The 14,867-nt window shown below is 45.3% G+C and overlaps 1 protein-coding gene and 1 long non-coding RNA gene across 18 annotated transcripts in view; one reads left to right on the top strand and one right to left on the bottom strand.

The window, feature by feature from the left end:
- The window catches only part of birc6 (baculoviral IAP repeat containing 6), a 153,632-nt gene that overhangs the window by 41,642 nt on the left and 97,123 nt on the right, over nucleotides 1–14,867 (bottom strand). The gene's annotated exons all lie outside the window — the stretch shown is intronic.
- Nucleotides 8,794–11,766, top strand: LOC110528285. Its single transcript, XR_002474228.2, has 2 exons — nucleotides 8,794–9,730; nucleotides 10,496–11,766. It is a non-coding gene; the product is annotated as an uncharacterized LOC110528285 (long non-coding RNA).

Genomic DNA, 14,867 nt, shown 5'->3' with positions numbered 1-14,867 from the left:
GAATATGGCAATATGAAAACTGTGCTCATTTTCTTGTTTCATGTTTTACGCGTGAATTACACAAACGTAGAATAAATATTCCATTATTAATCTCCAAGTGGCCTTCGATTTGGCATTATTGAACACGTCACAAGGAGTGTCACTCCAACTAGTGGCAGGGGTCGGCTCAGGATTCAGCAGTAGGCTGCATCATCTGTTTGTCGAACCAAACCCAACGCAGTGACATGTTTCAGCTAAAACAGCCACATATGTGGCTCCGGGTTTGGAATGAGATAAGAAACCAAGGAAAAGAGAATGAGTGCGCAAACACAAGAGGCCTGCACTTCTGGGAAGGAGGGAAGAGATGGAGAGAGGGAGCGATGCTGCCACTGCCACCGCCCGCCTTTGTGTACTTGACAAATTAGTGTTCGCACAACACTGCCAGATAAGAGTGCTGTTGGCGACCACTCCTCTTCTACCACTGACGCTGTTGGCGGCTTCAATACAAGAGGAACAAGCCAAGTCCACCCTGCCCCTTATCTCCTGTTCCCTGTCTCCTGCTCCTCCTACTGTAAACCAGCACTAAGTGAAATGTGTCAGATAGGATGCTGGGTTCTGCACATGTGACATAGCAATATTTGATCCTGTATTTTAAGCCATATCCAGAAATGAGGATTGCAAAAAAAAAAAAAAAAAAAAAAAAAAAAGCTAGTCGGTTTATCTACGCATTGTCATTTTAATGACTATACCTACATGTACATATTACCTTGAATGTAACTGGTGCCCCCGCACAATGACTCTGTACTGGTACCCCCAGTATATAGCCGCGAGATTGTTATTTTCCTGCTGCTCTTTAATTACGTGTTACTTTTATTTCTCATTTCTTGGGGGGGGGGGGGGGTATTTCTCTCAAAACGGAATTGTTGGTTAAGGGCTTGAAAGTAAGCATTTCACTGTTGTATTCGGGGCATGTGAACGATAAAATTTGATGGTGTTGCTGGACCATCTGACAAAAAGGTGACAGTTTGATGAAAATGCTTTAAAAGGTTAAAATAAAAGGTTACAATTCAGGTTTGTCATAATTGCGCAAAAAACAGGGCCCTAGAAAGAGGTTCGTCAAGCACGGGGAGGTAAGTGGGAATAAGAAGCGCGAGAGAGGCTAAAATTCCAAGCACACAGGCAGAGGTTCACCTACGTAGCCTGGCTGCGGTTCCCCAGAGGTGGCAGTGAGTGGCAGCAGCCTGGCACAGGGGACCATGTGGAGAAACAGGGCTGGCTGGACAACTGGGGGTTTGGCTCCGATAGAGGGGGAGGTAGTAAAACTGTAGTAAACAGTGGTGGTGGTGGTGGTGGGGGGGTAGTTACATATCTCAATATTATTCTGCACGACTTATCGACACTTTGACTCCAAGTATTTGTTTTTTTTGTTGCTTGGTAGCGTTAGTTGTCTGTACCTGCACCAAAACTCTGGTATTTTTCCATCCTTCAGCTTGTTCTTCATCTTTCTTTAAATAGTGAGCCAACATGTTTGAAGCTGGAAACAGCAGATTTTTTTATGGAATATCTTCATAGGCGTACAGAGGCCCATTTTCAGCAACAATCACTCACTCCTGTGTTCCAATGGCACGTTGTGTTAGCTAATCCAAGTTTATAATTTTAAAAGGCTAATTGATTATTAGAAAACCCTTTTGCAATTATGTTAGCACAGCTGTAAACTGTTGTTCAGATTAAAGAAGCAATAAAACAGGCCTTCTTCAGAGTTGAGTATCTGGAGCACCATCATTTGTGGGTTCGATTACAGGCTCAAAATGGCCAGAAACAAAGTACTTTCTTCTGAAACTCGTCAGTCTATTCTTGTTCTGAGAAATGAAGGCTGTTCCATGTGAGAAATTGCCAAGAAACTGAAGATCTCTTACAACGCTGTGTACTACTCCCTTCACAGAACAGCGCAAACTGGCTCTAACCAGAATAGAAAGAGGAGTGGGAGGGCCTGGTGCACACCTGAGCAAGAGGACAAGTACATCTAGTTTGAGTGTCTTGTTTGAGAAACAGATGCCTCACAAGTCCTCAACTGGCAGCTTCAATAAATAGTACCCGCAAAACACCAGTATCAATGTCAACAGTGAAGAGGTGACTCCGGGATGCTGGCCTTCTAGGCAGAGTTGCAAAGAAAAAGCCATATCAGACTGGTTAATAAAAAGAAAAGATTAAGATGGGAAAAAGAACACAGACACTGGACAGAAGAACTCTGCCTAGAAGGCCAGCATCCCGGAGTCGCCTCTTCACTGTTGACGTTGAGACTGGTGTTTTGCGGGTATTATTTAATTTAACAAATAAGATCGCGGCAAAGGGGAATGGGGGAGGACGTCAATGCCTAGTGGGAATTTTGCTTCTTCTAAATATAATTTTGTTGAGTCAGCAAAAACGTAAATCAGCGAGGTTTATGCTACACACCACTTTGCAGGGAATCCTTGGTCTGTCGCTGCGATTACATTGAGTCGTCTAAACAGAAGTAAATAGGCTGCCACTGTCATTGTGTGTCACTGCTGGGGCCAGTGACATGTTACTAAGCCAGGGGACATGTTTCCATTCCATTTCAGCTCATCATGGGAGAAAACAGCAGGTGACCAAACAAAACTTAGAGGGCAATAAAGCAATAACAGAACTGATCGTAAGGTCCCACCACGAACACAGAGCAGCATGGTAGATCGCTAGCATGTGGCACAACAAATCCAAAAACCAACGTAGGGTTCGGAGTCTTGAAGGACATATAGTTAAATCAAATTCAAGGTTTTATGAATGACCGGTGCAGAAGAGTAGTATACACACCCTTCTATAGATTGAAGAGAGGAGTCTCCCTTGCCTTAAACCTATGGAATACATGCAATAGTTATCACAACACATCTCAAGGTTCCACAGGAAACTAAACACATTCTTTAAACCAGATGTCCCTTTAACGGGATGTTCTGATCACTGAAGTCATTAACCAGACAATAACCTGCCATCTACTCATTTACAAAACAAAGGTAGAAGCATGTTCCACTATTGGCACCCACGTTACAAAGGGGCACAGGATAGCGAAACCTACATCAGGGACACAACGATGTGCAGCCCTTATCAAATGTTGATGGGCACTTTATAGATGATATTACTGCCCACATTTACTTTTCCTCAGTCAACAAGATGAGTAACGGACAACAACAACAAAAAAAATCACCATAGTAGAAGAGTTGAACTGTTCTATTGGTCAGCTTGTCAAGAAAGAATAGAAAAACAGACCGGGACAGTTGTGGGACGATACATCCCAAATTCACACAACCAGTAGGCCAGCTACGTCATTTAAAAAAATAAAAATAATTAAAAAGCAACCAGTCTGATACAACAGATCAGAACACTCAGCTTAAAATGTTGATACTATTACTTCTTCACATTATAAGCGCAATCACGCGCACAAGGCAGTAGGTTAAATTCCAATGTTCGTTCCATTATGCAATTAGGAAAACACGGTTGTCAAAGTGCTTTCATGTGACAGATGAAAATATCCGTTTGAAATATTGGAAGAGGGGAGATCTAATATGCAACAACTAACATGGGTTGATAATATGACTAGGATTGTGCCTTTGGCTACTGGACAATGAAAGAAAGTTGATATAAAATAATTGCCTCCATGGATAGGGTCTGATTTTGGCTCGGCTACTTTGAAGCAAGGTAAGACATGCCTCATAATATGAAGTAAAACGTTCAGGTTTCAAACAAAACGTTTTGAAAAACGCACACTGCCTCCAGCTCATTGCAAAGTGACGTGTGACGCAGTGACAAAGCCTGCCTTCCGTTGCCTATGCATTTGCTGTTTGAGATGCTGCAGCAGCAGCTCTTGCTATCTGACAGATTTTCCATTTCCTCTCAAAGGCTCCGTATGCTGTAGGCCTACGCATGTGTTAAATAAGATACATAACGAATATACTGTACACGGGCCAATTTAATTCCACTAAATTATGCAGACTAACCTATAGGCCGATAAGCATGACCTGTCAAATGTATTTCCATCGACTGATATTTCCATCAATGAATAGGTTAAAAAGCATTATTTTGCAATGGGATTTTTCCTTCTTCTCAGCTGTTCTATTTATTTATATCGTCCAAAAGCTGTCTAGCATGCAAACTAGAGCATAATATAAGGCCCGTATTCATTGACGCCATTCTGCTTGAAATAAGTTGGACCGGGAACTAGTGAGAAATGATTCAAAGCAATTACCAGTCCCAAATAAGTGGGCCCTACTGCGTGCAGAAATGCTGCTGACGTGGTAAAATCAGTTGGTAATGACTTCCATTTGTCACAGAAGAAAAATAGACCTTTCCCAAACATCAGTGTACAGACAGCCCAGAGAACCTGCTTATGCAACCATTTGATTGTGGTAATGTCTCGACCCAGAGGGGCATCATTTTCATATGTTCGGAGAAGCAATAAGAGCTTCAAATGGTGCGAGGGTATGGAAAACTTATTCACCCTGGGTCCCAAAAGTCCCATTATTCGCATGCCATTTTTCACCACTATTATTCATTATCATCATCATCATCATCATCATCATCATCATCATCATCATTAGTATGGTAATCTCTACCCAATTCTATAATATATAGTCATATTTAGTGGTACTTCATTTCTTGTTGGCTTCCACAGATATTAATCCTCAAAATTGGTAAAGCCTTGTGAGCTGGTAATAAACTTCAAATCCAACCATCAACAGTAAGACTGTTGGCTAACTGTAATCAGTGAGGTCATTTGTCCCTTTAGTTTCCAAGACTATACAGTACTCCACAATAAGCCAGCTATCCTTGAGCTGCGTAAACTTTGTGAACTCCAACATGACCACAGTGACATATGGGTGGTTGAAGAAACGGTGTTTAAATTATACACATTTTAAAAAGACATTCGGACCCCTGTCATATTTGTCAGCCCCTCCATTTTAACTAACCCAAAAATCACATTGCCTTCTACCGCCTGCATTACTCTCCTTCCAATTCAGAGCCCTGCTATCCCTGTAGAGGAGCAGGCCTTCTCCCTGTAATTAGAGCTGACAAGTCCAGGACTGACGCTTGGTATTTCATAGTGAGGGGAGTCGGCAGGATCCACGCCTCCACACAGTGAAAAGAGGGATTTAAAAAGGGCACCTGTAAAGAAAAAAACACCCCTGTGATGTAAATTAGTGTACAGGGGTGCAAATGGGGTACCTGCGCCAAGTCACGTCAGAAAAACATGTGCTGTGCTTTCAGCGCATGTTTTGACGTTTAAAAAAACCATCATTTTGGATATTAATCCCATTCCCCCCCCCCCCTCTTCCCCAATCTGTTTGACGCTCTCCCTCTTATTTTCCCAATCTGTCTTTCGTCCATGGGGAGGGAGCAGCGATGCGCATGGTGGCAGACCTGATGAGAAAAGAAAGTGTGCTTTCGCTGGGCAGGTTGAGGCGGGCTGCGTCAGAGCCCAGGAGATCCCTCAGCTCTGGACACTTAGGGAGACGACCGGGGAGTGTGCCAGAGTGGACTGAGACTGACAGGCAGGGCACAACACAGGAGAGATGAGAGGATGAGCAAATGTCAAACAAAGGGAAGTGAAGAGGAATACCAACCATGAGATCTGCCAGGGAGAGGGGCCTAAAGGCTGATCTGCTGCTTTGAATTGATTCTTTTATCTTGAGAAATTTTTTTTAACTAAGCAAGTTTCTGAAAAACTTTTTAAGCTTAAGCAACATCAATAGAAGTGGTTAGCGTGAGAATATTGGTTTCTTGTTTGTCAAGTAGGCATATCTATACCAGGGAATGAAACAATTTGGGATGGCGGATACATTTTAGGGACAAATTCAATGGAGACAAAAAGCCATAATCAAGTTAAGTTGTTTGTTTCTAATCAAGACAAAAATCTGAACCGTAAAAAATCCTCCCCAGTCCCCTTGAGAACAAGTCGTTCCTCTGTGTGCAACAAAACACCAGGGATCCTAATCATTTTACCACAGTTGTAATTTGACTCATGGAATTGGAGTCATTCCAAATGGGTTGCCTGGGAACAGTAGAGGCTGATGCTGTAGAATTTGCCCTGCTGATAATTGCCATTAATTGTCGTGTAATTTCCCAGCATTGGAGTGATTGGTATATGTGGATCCTAATGATCAGTGAGGTGTTCATCCATTCATCACTGAGGCATACCTCTCATGGAATGTTTGAGTGCTGACCATCCACTAAAGCTGGTCAAACATTCACCGCAAAGCCAGGAAGCCAGGGCTGAGGAGAGTTCAACCATTGGCTCGAAAGTGGACACTGGACGATAAGGGTTCAGGTTAACAGAAATTTAGGAGTGGGGCTATCAGTGACCTGGTGCCAAAAAAGGCAAACAACAAATAAACTGGTTCATACAACAAGATGTAAGCCAATGTAGCATGCATTAATCCACTCAAATGTAAGCCTCAGTTGATCTATTCAGATCAGGTAGCAATTTCAACATTGCTGCAAACAGCACGACCAATCAATACTGCGCTCTGGTGCAAGCTCAGTAATGTCTAGGTAATGACAGTTAGAAATTCCCTGCTGCCACAACAAAACTGCTGAGAACAGGATATGACATTCATAGGTCTTCATAAAACCTGCCATGCACTTCGTTTACCGTTAATGGGCATAAAATCAAGTGAAGTGACGTTAACCAGGTTAGTATTGAGTCGTCCCTGGGAGTGGATTGTGGCGAGGGAGCGTGGGTGAGGTCTATCACCCCCTTCCTCCAGTCTCTGCCTCAGCGCCCTATGAGAGGGCAGCTGGAAGCGTAACGGTTGGGGCTCTGAGCCACCAGTGCCAACCTCCTAACCAGGTCTCCCTTCTTCCTAGGAGGCAAAAGGAAGTTATGGAGCAGCTGTATCTACAGTGGTGTCCTTGCCAACCCCCATCAAAATCCCATTACTGAGCTCTCTGTGGACCAGGTTTCTGAGGAGCACTGGAATGTGCCCTACGTAAAGTAGAGCAGAGTGCTGTGCTGCTAAAACTGTGCAAGCGTACATGTATGTTACACTAGCGGTACGATCTGTTTGCAAAGCAGAGAAATCCTTTAGGTAAGTAGTGGACCGTCATGGTCATGGCTTGCTAAGACCACATTCCAAACAGGCTTGTTTGGAATGTGGGTCTGATCATGGGTCTGATCATGCTGTTTAATCAGCTTCTTGATATGCCACACCTGTCAGTTGGATGACAAAGGGGAAATGCTCACTAACAGGGATGAAAACAAATTTGTGCACAACATATTTTGAGAAGTAAACTTTTTGTGCGTATGGACTAATTCTGTGAGCTTTTATTTCAGCTCATGAAACCAACACCTTACATGTTCGTTTATATGATTGTTCAGTTTATATAGTATCAGAAAGAGCATATTCTACATTTGATTCTATGACACTTACCTTTGTCAAGTAACTCAATTCAAGAGGTGAAGCTCGATTTTGAAATACCACTTCTTCCAAGAACATCCCCACTGTTAATGTGTTCAGTACATGACCACTTGCGGGGCAGCATTGCTCTGGATACTAAGCAAAGACAAGTAACATAATAAGCTTAAAATATGCTAGGCTGAAAGACCAGGCAGTTCTAGTGTTAAAAATACGTAGTGTACCTTCACAGACAAACATGCCATAGCCGAGGTACTTTCAAGGGTAGCCTATATGACTGTGGTAGTTACAACTTAATTGCAAACCTTCTTGCCACAGCTCGCATTGATGTGCCATCCTGGATGAGCTGCACTACCTGAGCCACTTGTGTGGGTTGTAGACTCCTTCTCATGCTACCACTAGAGTGAAAGCACCACCTGCATTCAAAAGTGACCAAAACATCAGCCAGGAAGCATAGGAACTGAGAAGTGGTCTGTGGTCACCACCTGCAGAACCACTCCTTTATTGGGGGTGTCTTGCTAATTGCCTATAATTTCCACCTGTTGTCTATTCCATTTGCACAACAGCATGTGAAATGTATTGTCAATCAGTGTTGCTTCCTAAGTGGACAGTTTGATTTCACAGAAGTGTGATTGACTTGGAGTTACATTGTGTTGTTTAAGTGTTCCCTTAATTTTTTTGAGCAGTGTACAATCAATTTTGCAGAATGTGTTGACAGGCACTCACTATAGGCAGCATGCATGTTGAGTTCGAAAAAGTCACTGTAAAATATAAAAACCATTCTGCCCACACCTCCACAGAAATGTGATGAAAATTGCCATCGCTCTTTCAGAAACTGTCATGGCCTAATGACCATAGTTCCAAATTATATAGCAAACAAAGAGCGTTATTGTCACCATGGTTAATGGAAGGCACTTTTCAGGCGGCGTTTTAATGCTTGTTTGCGACAGGTTTGATTTATAACAGGAAAGGTGTATGTATGGCTCGCACCAAGTTTATAAGACTCAATATTTTTTCCCGTGCACAGACTTTTCTGAAATGGCGCAAATGACGCAAATGTTATGAGGCCCGACATCTTTCTACAGCCTTTCACCTCTTAGCCACCTATTCCTTTCCTCCCCCTTCTCTTCCACACCTCTCCCTTCGCAGGTATGACAGTCGAGCTATGCTTGACAAAGGGAGACATTCTGCCACCGTGCAGCATTGAGGAAGGGGTCACTTCACCCCCCCGTCCCCACTTTACTCTCTCGCTCCCCTCTTTTTTTCTGTTTGGTGCTCAACCAGCCCCCACAGCAGAAGAGGAGGAGATGGCAGAAAGAGTCCCTCCTCCCTCCCTCCCTCCCTCCCTCCCTCCCTCCCTCCCTCCTGCCGCCACAGCCACCAGGACCTGGCCTCTTTCCCTCTGCTTGGTTATGCAATGCACGGCTCTCCCACGGCACGTCTTGCACAGGGGACCCACCACAACACAGCTGCCACCAGCTGCAGACCCACACAGCAACAGCTACGCAGCAGCACTCCGGCTTTCCAGCTCTCCGGTTGTTCACAAACAGCTCTGGGATTTTACTGGCTCTTTGGAATAACACTTGCTGTGGCGTGGGCTGTCTGTAGTATCAGTCGATTGTTCTACAGCGGACTGGAGGTGCGGTAGTAGTTGCCGCAAGCACTAGCTGCTCCAGAGTAACCATGCGCGGCTGTAGCTCCGGGTTTCAGCGGCAGGCGAGAGAGAGGCGCCTCTGAAAGGCACTAATTGCTCTGCTCCAGAAAGAGGGAAGCAAGGAAGGACGGAAGGAGAGAAGGGGTGGGGGCGTGTACATTTGTCACAGAGACTGGGGCTCTCTCTTTGAGCTGCTAAGAGGGTCAAAGAGCCAACAAGAGCCGAGGAGGAAGAGGGGGGCTGTGGTGGAATTGGAGAGTGGGGCAGTAGGATGGGGAGAGTAGTGGGGAGGGGGAGCGTAAGAAGCTTTGGTTGTGGAGACCCGAGGAATAAAATAACAAAAGCAAAAAGGAGACAATACCGCAACCAAAACCAAGGCAGTATTTAACCAAGGGGGTGGCGCAGAGGACTGGAGAATTCATCCGGGCAAGAAGGGGGTGGTTTTCACAGAGAGCAGTGTCTGCGTACAGTGCCGCACACCAAGACGCAGTTTGGAGCCCGGATCTCCTTTTCTTTTCCTTACCACATATTCCTCTTTCTGTGACGCTGGGAGCGTGGGTACCCAGCCAGCTTCCCCCTGTCCCCCCCCAAATGCAGGCTCCTGTGTGTGGCCATGCTTCTCCGCTGAGGACCCAAAAGCATGCTGGATGTCACCCAGCTCCTCACACGCCTTAGGGTAAGACACCTTTTTCACCACTCATCTCTTCTCTTTCAATTATGTCTCTTTTCTGAAATATGGTAGGATCTGCCTGTTTCAGAGGGGGCTGCTTATTGTTGACGCTGGTGATGTTTTGGCTGAATGCTCTGCGCTGCCTGCTTCTCAGCACTGGCTGGCTGTGGCATGGTTTACCTGCTTGTAGTTTTCCCTGGAGGGCTGGCACTAGCCAGAGCCCCTGTCCTCTCCCTTCAGACTGCTCAGTAGGGACATCATGCTCAGGAAATCAACTTAGACGGAGGGGAGGGGAGAGAATCATGAACCACCTTCTGGGAAAAAGAGGGTGGATTGTAAGGGGCTCATTAAAACCATGATCCAGTGTTAAACATTTTCAATGCGGTTAGACCGTAAGGGATGCCGAATATTAGGAATCTATTGCGGTGGGCAGAGCAACAGCTACGGCAGGTAATAAACAGTGGCATTTGCAGTTAAATCTCCATTGTGCTGTGCATGTCTATTGTTTTGTTCGATCACCATTGATTTCTTCTTGAGGATTCTGTTGGCTAGGCTAGCCGAGGGCTTTTTGGTTCAGTTTTCCCCAGGGTGTCGTATAAAGCACATGGAGGAGAGGACTAGTGGGGAGGGGAGTTGGATGCATCATAGCAGTGCAGCATTAAACTGCAACATCTAAATTCATTCCCATTGTCTGTGTTCACTCCGGATTATGGGCTTGCGTTCTGTTTCTCTTATCTAATGTTCATTTCTCCGTATGTGCCTCCATGTCAGGTGGGCTGCCTCTGTCTCTCTCTCCCCCTCTGCAGATAAGTGCCAGCAGCACCCTTGCCAGGTTGGGCGAGCGTCATGGCCATGGGCCCAACGGTCATCACTATTGAGGAGGTGCGGGCGCTAGAGAGCAAGGAGGAGCAGGAGGAGTCCATCTTGGCGCTGCTGGGAATCGTTGGCACCTTCCTTAACCTCTTCGTCATTGTCTTTGTTTACATCTACACCGTTGTGTGAGCCAAGCCAGAGTGGGAGTGATCCCCCAAACGTCAAGGCACAAACCAAGCTTCCATCTAACCCCAACAAACGTATACTGGATTTTACATGCCAAGCTCCTACTCCCTCTAACTAGGTATTAGTTATAAAAAAGGTGCAAAACGACAAGATATTAAAATAGGAGGGGGGAGCAGTTTCCTCACACAGAGATTGAGGGTGGACAGTTCCGTGGGAGATGGCGTCTCACAGCCATGAACCAGAGAGATAATAGTGAGCTGGTGGACACATCAGGACCATGGCTGTGCTGGATCCAGGAGGGGGCGATAGACAGGGTTGGGCTGCAGGCCAGCACAGCCTGGGTGAACTAACTTCACCTTGGACTCAATAGAATGAGGGAAACGGACAGTGTTACCGACCAATCTCCATTGTCAAGTGGATTTAAAAAAAAACAGACAAAGGGATATTGACGTCACTGGTCCGGATGGTTTCAGGGGCATGGCGTGGTGCTGTAATGTACTGTGCTGCTTGCCGTCAGATAGGCTACACACACCAAAGTGTTAGTCACCGCTTCTCATGATATGAGACATCACAACAGAGAGATACACCATCTCTCTGTCTATTTCGTCTCCACAAGAACTGATCTGCAAAGAGAGCAGAAGGAGTGGAAATGACAATTACACATTTAAATTCAAATCGACCACCTGGAGATCTGCAATAAAAAGGCAAGTGGGAGAGAGAGATATTTTTTACAAAAAGGAGAGTCTGCTGTGGTGATTAAATCATCCGCAGGGGTGGAAAGTAACTTGTGGGCACTGGCAAAAAGCTCCATTCCGCAATTACTAATACATAAGGTCAGACTTAATCTTCTCTCTCTTTCTGCATCTCTTTCCACGTTCTGTTCGGTTATTTTGATGTAAGGCTATTTGTTCATGTTGATTTCAGGGTAGTGTCAGCGATTCAGTTTCTGTATAAAAATCAAAGCTTTTATAAACACATGAATAAACTAAACTCTAGATGTACTGTGCAATAGGGAACATTTTTACAATAAAATGAGAATATATGAATTAGACTCAAGCCTCATCTATGATGGATTCTGTGGGAGAATGTAGGCATAAGCAAAAGCATGTGCTTATGTGAGATACAATGCATTGATGCCAGTAAGAGACATATGGTGAAGAAGTACATCATGTCTTCATGCTTAGAGCATGTTCCAGGACTTAGCTTTATCAGGATTCTGATTTATATTTATCAAATATCACCAAAAAGGTCAGGGTGGCATGTTCCCAGTCACATGCAACATGGGGGAAATAATTTAACCTCCACTAGCATGTGGATCCTGCATTCTAACGAGAAAGGTTGAGCGTGGGTCAGATCTGCTCGGTTTCAGATGTGTCGACTGCCATCTGGAACGCACATCACAACATTTTAATTGTCAGTTGCACCTACCTGCATGTGGTGTGTGTGTGTGTGTACACGCGTGAATGTGCACATCGTGTCTGAATCAATATGGACAAGGACATACAAGATGAATAAAGCAGCTAGTAATACAGCCTAAGTAACTACACAAGAAGTGAACAAATCACATGGTTGGAAAACAACACGTTACAAAAGCAAACTGCGTGCTGTAATCAGACTGGCCTTACTGAAGAGCTCAGTGACTTTCAACGTGGCACCGCCATAGGATGCCACCTTTCCAACAAATCACTTAGTCAAATTTCTGCTCTGCTTGAGCTGCCCCGGTCAACTGTAAGTGCTGTTATTGTGAAGTGGAAATGTCTAGGAGCAACAACGGCTCAGCCGCGAAGTGGTAGGCCACACAAGCTCACAGAATAGGACCGCCGAGAGCTGAAGCGCGTAAAAATCGTCTGTCCTTGGTTGCAACACTCACTACAGAGTACCTCTGGAAGCAACATCAACACAATAACTGTTCTCTGAGAGCTTCATGAAATGGGTTTCCATGGCTGAGCAGCTGCACACAAGCCTAAGATCACCATGCGCAATGCCAAACATTGGCTGGAATGGTGTAAAGCTCGCGGACATTGGACTCTGGAGTAGTGGAAACACGCGTTCTCTGGAGTGACGAAACACGCTTCACCATCTGTCAGTCGAATGACGAATCTGGGTTTGGCGGATGCCAAGACAACACTACCTGCCCGAATGCATAGTCCCAAATGTATAGTTTGGTGGAGAAGGAATAACGGTCTGGGACTGTTTTTCATGTTTCGGGCTAGGCCCCTTAGTTCCAGTGAAGGGAAATTAACGCCACAGCATACAATGACATTCTAGACAATTCTGTGCTTCCAACTTTGTGGCAACAGTTTGGGGAAGGTCCTTTCCTGTTCCAGCATGACAATGCCCCTGTGCACAAAGCGAGGTCCATACAGAAATGGTTTGCCGAGATCAGTGTGGAAGAACTTGACTGGCTTGCACAGAGCCCTGACCTCAACCTTATCGAACATGTTTGGAATTAATTGGAACCCCGACTGTGAACCAGACCTAATCGCCCAACATCAGTGCCCGACCTCACTAACGCTCGTGGCTGAATGTAAGCAAGTCCCTGCAACAATGATCCAACATTTAGTGAAAAGCTTCCCAGAAGAGTGGAGGCTCATAGCAGCAAAGGGGGGACCATCTCCATATTAATGCCGATGATTTTGGAATGAGATGTTCGACGAGCAGGTATCCACATAGTTTTGATAATGTACGTACTGTTTAATAATCTGTTAAAATAATGGTCTAAGGCACTGCATCCCAGTGCAAGAGGCGTCACTGCAGTACCTGGTTCGAATGCAGGCTGCATCACATCTGGCCGTGAGTGGGAGTCCCATAGGGCGGCGCACAATTGGCCCAGCGTCGTCCGGGTTTGGCCGTCATTGTAAATAAGAATTTGTTGTAGACTGCCTTGCCTAGTTAATTAAAGGTTATATAAAATAAATGCGTACCATTTAACAAGCTGTTTAAAAGCATTGACTACATGCATACTGTTGAACAAGCTGTTCCTAACACACAACGCACATACTCAAGGATGGACGGTGAAGTGCAGGGGAGAAGGGTTATGTTTGAGGGTAGGAGGGGAGCGAGCCAGGGGAGAAAGGACATTTTCAATTAAAATAAATGAGTTTCGCAGTGACATTAAAAGGTATTACCTCTCACTAATGGCTTAACATCCTGTGATGGAGTGCGTGGCGGCTGCGTAATGCGTCCCAAAAGGATTGCCAAGACACCGATGACTAATGTGGAACAATACGCAAGCGGCGCGGCCGAGCTGGGAGATTAGCAGGAGGAATGAGTGCGGCCTGAGGCGGGTAGTCGGACTGAGGGTTAGAGGGAGGGAACAGGGACCACGCTAAACAATGGGACACAACAGGGTTTCCCCCCGGTGCCTCTTAGGAGTGCAGGGGCAGGCTGGGCTAAGATATACATCAAGGCAGCTATTAGGCATCACACTGAGGATGAAGAGGATGAATGAAGATAAACAGCAGTGTGGTGTAGTAGCCTTAATGATGCTTTTACTGTAAACTAGTATGGTATCCCTTTTATAAAGCTAGTTGCAAGGCTTTTAATGTAGCGACACTGGATGAATGGTGCATGGTATGAGAACGGGTTTGGACTGTAGCCTTATCTTAAAATATTGAATAGAAAGACTGACGTGCGTGGGTTTGGTGTCATTCATGATGCAAAGGTATCTGCACTTTTCGGAAAACACCACACAATCCAAGCGGCAAGGATCTAGGCCAACATTCCAAGGAATTTCATGACTCTTTCTACGAGCATACTGGAGGAAAAAAGGTAAATGGTATACAAAGTGAAAGCAGTGCATTATGTAGGAATGAGATGGAGGTTTATAACAGTTGATCCTGGCCTATGAGGCAGAGTAGAACATCATCCCTGTGTCACCAGGGCAACACTCCTACTGAATACCAAGTCTGCCTCTGTCACACACACCTCCCAGGGCTGCTTGCCCCCTACCTTGCTCTTAATGCTTTTTGATAGGAGCACCCCATCCCCCCACTCCTCAGTACAGCAAGTTATTAAAAAAGAGACACGGCAGGAGTGCTCTTAGGTCTCTTCCCACTTTTTCATTACCAGCGGGCCCCTTGACATTTATTGACAGCTCATGGCTCTGAGGGCTGGCGCCGACACAACAGAGTGAGATGAGCCC

The sequence above is a fragment of the Oncorhynchus mykiss genome, chromosome 1, assembly GCF_013265735.2.
Source record: "Oncorhynchus mykiss isolate Arlee chromosome 1, USDA_OmykA_1.1, whole genome shotgun sequence".
Classification (NCBI taxonomy): domain Eukaryota; kingdom Metazoa; phylum Chordata; class Actinopteri; order Salmoniformes; family Salmonidae; genus Oncorhynchus; species Oncorhynchus mykiss.
This window is presented reverse-complemented; position numbering and strand designations above follow the sequence as displayed.